General features: G+C 36.5%; 1 long non-coding RNA gene across 1 annotated transcript; it reads left to right on the forward strand.

Moving 5' to 3' along the window:
• Positions 1–461: 461 nt before the first annotated feature.
• On the forward strand, positions 462–1,102 carry LOC122028072. Its single transcript, XR_006124625.1, has 3 exons — positions 462–503; positions 583–743; positions 1,060–1,102. It is a non-coding gene; the product is annotated as an uncharacterized LOC122028072 (long non-coding RNA).
• The last annotated feature ends 5,845 nt before the right edge of the window (positions 1,103–6,947 follow it).

A 6,947-nucleotide genomic window follows, 5' to 3' on the forward strand; every position in this document is an offset into this window, starting at 1 on the left:
AGCTTTTTGTTAGCCTTGTTGTAGCTCCTGACATCTGTAAACACACATCAAAATCTCTCCTTTCCTCTTGTTTTTATCAGAATCAAAAGGTTTCAGAACAACAAATTCCGAAAAGTAATCTAAGAGGTTCGTGAAGATCATAGTCATTGCTACAACTTTGGGCATCCATTTGTTCTTGATCGTGTCTGTGTTCATTTGGTGGAGAAGGAAAAGAATCAAAAGTATGTATGCTCAACCACTCATGTTAAATATTGCCGACTAGGTGTATGATGAAATGTCCTTATGAGTTATACTTGTTGATTGGTATTTATTTTTCACATTTAACTACTACATTTAGATGTAAGTTTGTTCAATGACACATACTCATTTGCAACACAAAGCAAAGTCATCGAGGTGAACAAGAAAAAAAACATCACCTGGCAAAGTGACAAAGATGACAAATTTGGCAGTGATGTCTACCCTAAATACTTCCAGCAGGGAGGTCTCATATGAGGTGCCAAGCTGTAAGTGTTTTTCTATCTTTCATTTCTATATCATATGTTGTATTCAAGTTGGTAGCAATCATTGTAATAAAATTTGCAGTTGAGCGAGCAAGAATATCTCATTGTTTGGATGAGGACAGCTGCCTTGCCATAGTTTAGAAAACTCTATGGGAGAATTGAGAGAGACCTCGCAGCCAATGAACAAATCTCAATGACAATAGAGAACAACTACAACACTTACAATTTTGAAGGGGAGAAGAGGTTGGTACTTTCTACTACCTCATGGATAGGTGGGAAGAATGGTTTCATTGGTGTTGCATATCTTACAATCGATAGCCTTTGCATATTTCTTGTGGTAGCCTTCATGGTTCTTTATCTGCTCAAGCCTTGGTAAGTATCTTGCTCGTCGTTAGCATTTATGGTACGCAGTACAATGAATACATTTTTCTATAGTTGATAAGCAAAAATCAGGTTAACAAGGTTTGACTTGGAACTAATAGACTTGTTGCTCTGATTGATTTCAACTTTGATGTTACCTAGTGACAACTCATGCAAATTGGTTCACTTGTTCTTGCAGGACCCTTGGAGATCCATCGTACTTATCTTGGAACAGAAACCCAGATGGACATTAGTGAAACTTTAAGCTCAAGTTGCATTCAAAAGTTGGTAAAGTTACAAATTTAGTTGTTCTAAATCAAAGTCTACCAATCATGTGCAAACAATTTTCTTTGAGAATTCTGTAATCTGTAACTTCAATAGAGATCAAAGGAAATACAATGTTAGATCGTTGTGCAAATTGAACAATCACGTCATGTTGACAATAGTATCATCATTTTGGGAATTATGTACCTAGTTTTTATGTACACTGTGTATCTATCTCTATTATATATAGTGTACCTGGTTTTGATGTGTCATGACTCTGTTCTTTTTGTTAACTTATGGTTGATTTCATTTCTATGGTAGGGTCAAAGAAACATAATGGCTTTGCAAATATAAAAACAATGATTTTGTAAATAAAAAATTAAATATAATTTTTTATTTTTTTATTTTAAAAAGACAACGTTTTTAAAGCATTGCAATAATGATTTTTTTGCAAAAAATACACAACACTTTTAAAGCGTTGCAAAAGCGTTGTCTTTGCTACAAACGACAACGCTTTAAAAGCGTTGTCGTTGAGCAGACTTTTAACAACAGTGCCTTTAACAACGCTTTTTCAGACACAAAGACAACGCTTTAAAAGCGTTGTCTATTAGCTTTTTTCTTGTAGTGTGCCCCGCTAACAAACTTCATAGGAATCACTTCCATTTAGTAGCATAGGACATGGAGTAGGAGATCATGTTAGCTTATCCACTTCAGGGGAGAGTCGATAATGAATCTAACTTCCTACAAGAGCATGAACATAGAGGATAGGAACTAAGCAATCTATGTAACATCGCCTAGCATTACAAGGAAATCGAAATCCTAGAATCTATCTATTGGGTGCTACTTGAAATTCTGTTCTATTTCCCTTGTAAAATAAATTTATACAAGCATAGAACTTTTCCTAGCAACTAATGTGCTTTTCAGAAGTTGAACTTGGATTGCAAACGAAACTTAACATTATTATTCCAAGTTTAACTAATGTGTTCTTCAAAACTTAAACCATATTACAGAAGTTGATTAAATATCTATTTCAAGGATTGGCTTCCAGGTCGTTGGTGAGACTCTCGGCCTTCTTGGTTATGGGATCATCCACCACATCCTAGACAAAGCCTTTTTAAAGAAATTGAATATTTAAGCTCCTTACAGTAACCTTAGGTTTAACTACAGAGACCACAATCGAAGCACAAGATCGAAATACAAAATCGATCACAAAATCAAAACACAAAGTCGAAACACAAAATCGCTAGCCTCTTGTGTTGGTATTTCAGGATCCATACAAAGAAAACAAAACTAGTTGTGCTGCGGAATAAATAACTAGTTGTACCTTTTTTCATAGACAAAGACCTCTTGATCTTCTGTCGTATTCCTCTCCTCTTCTTGGACGTCGTGTGGGTGACGATCTACCAAGATAAAAACACCCGAACCCTTTTTGTTTCCAAGTCGCCTACCACCAAAAGATGCAAAGAAAAGGGGTGCCTCCTCCTTCTTTGTCTCCTCCAAACCGTCGACCACCAAGGTACTTCGTCTCTTCATTTTCTTTTCCTCCAAGCTCTGGCCACCAAGAGAAGATGGGGCACCGGCCCTAAAGGGAAGAAAGGTAAGAAGAAAAGGAAGTGGGGCGCCGACCCTAGAGGGAAGAAAGGGAAGAAGAAAAGGATGGGGTGCCGGCCTTAAGGGAAAGGAGAAAAACTTATCAATTCTTAATTGATTGATTGTTGTGGCACAACCTCGTCTCCTTTTATAACCCTTTGCACCAGATAAAAAAGGAGAAAAAGTAATAGATTTTTTAGAATTCTATTGAGAGAAAAAATCTTCTTTTTCATAACACTTTTTTTTTTTCTTTTATTGTGGTTGACCCCTTGCTTGGGCACCAAGCAAGGATGTGGCCGACCCCTTTCTTGGGTAGGAAACAAGGCTTGGCAGACCCCTTGCTTGGGCACCAAGCAAGGATGTGGCCGACCCCTTTCTTGGGTAGGAAGCAAAACCAAAACGGATGAATGTGAGGCTTTATAGAGGTTACAACAGGGATCGAGAGGAAGAATTGATTTTGGCCTCCTGATGGACTTGAGCTTCCTGTGTTCGACCCAAACACCCAACTCAAGTTCATCAATAATAACTCATACCACTAAAGAGTTATTATTGAACTACCGTACCAATCCCATATTATAATATGAGCTCCTACTTATCATGAGTGTGTTAGTCTTCCTATGTTTAAGATATCGTATGTCCGTTAATTAAATGAGTTACTGACAACTCACTTAATTAACATCTAGCTCCAAGAGTAGTACCATTCAACCTTATTATTATGTCGGACTAAGTCCACCTACAGGATTTACATGATAATCCTTATAAGCTCCTCAAGGGGACATCATCAACCTAAATAGGACATAGTTTCCTTTTATAATCAACAACACATCATATAAATGGTACTATCTCCCAACTCATCAAGCCTATTGATTTAACGAATAAATCTCACTCATTGATAAGTCAAAGAAACAAATAATAAGTATATGTGTTTGTTATTATATCAGGATTAAGAGAACGCACATCCATAATAACAGAGGTTCTGTTCTTTTATTCAGTCAGTATAAATCAAACAACCTCAAATGGTCCTGTTCAATACACACATAGTGTACTAGTGTAATTATATAGTCAAGACAAACTAACACCAAATTACACTACAACCGTTCCAATGGTTTGTCCCTGCCTATCTTGATTGTGAGCTACTTTTTATAATTTATAAAGAACTAATAACATGATCTTCTGTGTGACACCACACACCATGTTATCTACAATATAAATTAAATAGATAATTATATTTAACTAAATACAGACATTTGACTAATGTGATTCTCATTCTAAAGTAAATGTTCATATCAAAAACTAGACTTTTAGTATACATCATAACAATCTCCTACTTATACTAAAAGACTATGCTTTCATATATGCTGGCATACATCTGGTTCTCATCTCCTCAACATGTCCATTAAAAGCTCTTGCTGAAAGGGCCTTAGTGAAAGGATCTGGTAGGTTATCTACTAATGCAATCTTGGCGACAATAATTTCTCCTCGCTTTATAATGTCTCGTATCAGGTGGTATTTGCGCTCAATGTGTTTACTTGCCTTATGGGCTCGTGGTTCCTTCGAATTTGCTACTGCACCACTATTATCACAATAAATTATGATAATTTTGGGCAAATCAGGAATTACATCTAAGTCCATCAAGAAGTTTCTGAGTCATACTGCTTCTTTGACAGCCTCAGGAGGTTGCCACATATTCAGCTTACATGGTGGAGTCCGAAATTCCTTTCTTCTTAACACTCCTCCATGTTATGGCTCCACCTCCCAAAGTAAAAACATACCCCGAGGTTGACTTACTACTATCCCTATTTGATTGGAAATCTGAATCTGTGTAACCTACAGGGAGCAAATCATCTGCCTGGTAAACCAGTATATAATCTCTAGTCCTTCTCAGGTACTTTAATATATGTTTTACGACAGTCCAATGTCCCTGTCCTGGATTATTTTGATATCTGCTAGCCATGCCCATGACAAAATAGATATCTGGTCTCGTACATAGCATTGCATACATTAGGCTTCCTACAGCCGAAGCATAAGGAATTGCCTTCATCTCCTCTATCTCCTTTGATGTTTTAGGACACATCTCTTTAGATAAAGGTACTCTATGCCGAAAAGGTAGAAAACCTTTCTTGGAGTTTTGCATGCTAAAACGAGCTAAGATAGTATCGATGTATGAAGCTTGGGATAAGCACAACATTATTTTCTTGTGATCCCTTATTACTTTGATCCCAAGAATATGCCCACATACTCCCAAGTCCTTCATATCGAATTGCTTGGACAACCATACCCTTACGTCTGATAACACTTTGACATTGTTGCCAATGAGTAAAATATCATCTACATCTAGTACAAGAAATACCACCATGTTTTCGTCAATCTTCTTGTATACACAAGACTCATCCGGACACTGAATAAATCCATAAGATTAAATCGGATGTTCCAAGATCTGGAAGCTTGCTTTAGTCTATAGATAGACTGATGTTGCATCTTTATCTTAGAGTGCTTCATTATATGTCCAGAGATCAGGTTCATGTTCACCAGGGATCAAGTCCGAAGATTCTCCCAAAATCATGAATCTATCAGGTTGTCGAACAACCCTCCCACTACGATGAGACACTACCTGTAATTATGCATCATTTGTGACACGTGTTATAGTTTCTTGTGGTATCTCATCTTGTACCATTAGTACTAAAGTAGACGTGTCTTCTCTTATTTCCTCAAGAATAACTTTACTCATGGGCTTGTGGTTCATTACATAGTCCTCTTCTAAAAATCAGGTATTGGTGCTAACAATGACCTTCTAATCTTTGAGACTATAAAACAAACTACCTTTTGTTCCTTTAGGATAACCCACAAACAAGCGAACTTCTGTACGTGATTCCAACTTATCAGCATCTTCCTTCAGCACATGTGCTAGACTACCCCAAATTCGAATGTGTTACAAACTAGGCTTACGCCCGTTCCACAATTCTGTAGGAGTAAAGGGTACTGACTTAGAAGGTACCAAGTTCAGAATGTACGCCGTCGTTTCCAAAGCATATCCCAAAATGAATTTGGTAATTCTGAATAACTCATCATTGATCTAACTATTTCCATAAGAGTCCTATTCCTTCATTCTGCCACACCATTCTGTTGGGATGTACCAGATGCAGACAGTTGGGATTGAATCCCGACCTCTGATAAGTAACTCCTAAACTCTCCTAAGAGGTACTCGCCACCACGATCAGACCATAGTGTCTTGATACTTTTATCATGACATTTCTCCACATCAGCCTTGTACTCTTTGAACTTATCAAATCACTTAGACTAGCGGCGCATCAAGTAAATGTACTTGTATCTCGAATAATCGTCTATAAAAGAGACAAAATATTCAAAACCACCTCTTGCATGGATAGTCATAGGTCCACACAAATCATAATAAACTAATTCCAACACATCTTTGGCTCTATACCCCTTGGCCTTAAAAGGTCTCTTGGTCATTTTTCCTTCCAAGCAAGATTCGCAGGTTGGAAAGTTTTCCACCACCAATGAACCCAAAGGTCCATCAACTATTTGTTAGAGTGTATACTAAAAGCCTAGTTTTTTGTAAATATTTATTTTAAAATAAAGAATCACATTGGTCAAATGTCTACATTTATGCTAAGTGTAGTTGTTCAATTAATTTATATTGTAGATAATATGGTGTGTGGTGTCACATATAGAAGATAATGTTATCAGTTCTTTATAAATTATAAACAGTTGCTCACGACTAAGATGGATAGGAATAAACCATTGGAATAGTCGTAGTGTAATTTGGTATTAGTTTATCTTGACTATAAAATTACACTAGTACACTCAGAGTGTATTGAGCTGGTCCATTTAAGGTAAGTTCTTTTTATATTGATTAAATTAAAGAACAAGACCTTTATTATTATGGAAGTGTGTGCTTTTAATCATGATATAATCATAAGCATATATACTTAATATTCATTTCTTTAATTTATCAAAAGGTGTGATTTAGTTCGATAAATCAATAGGCCCGATAAGTTGGGAAATGGTATTATTTATATGGTGTGTTGTTGATTATAGAATAAAACTGTGTCCTAATAATCTAGGTTGATAATGTCCCCAAGAGGAGCTCATAAGGATTGTCATGTAAACTCTGCAGGTGGACTTAGTCCGACATGACAATAAGGTTGAGTGGTACTACTCATTGATTAAGATATTAATTAAAGTCAGTTGTCAGTAACTCATTTAATTTGT

The sequence above is a fragment of the Zingiber officinale genome, chromosome 10A (genome assembly GCF_018446385.1).
Source record: "Zingiber officinale cultivar Zhangliang chromosome 10A, Zo_v1.1, whole genome shotgun sequence".
NCBI lineage: Eukaryota > Viridiplantae > Streptophyta > Magnoliopsida > Zingiberales > Zingiberaceae > Zingiber > Zingiber officinale.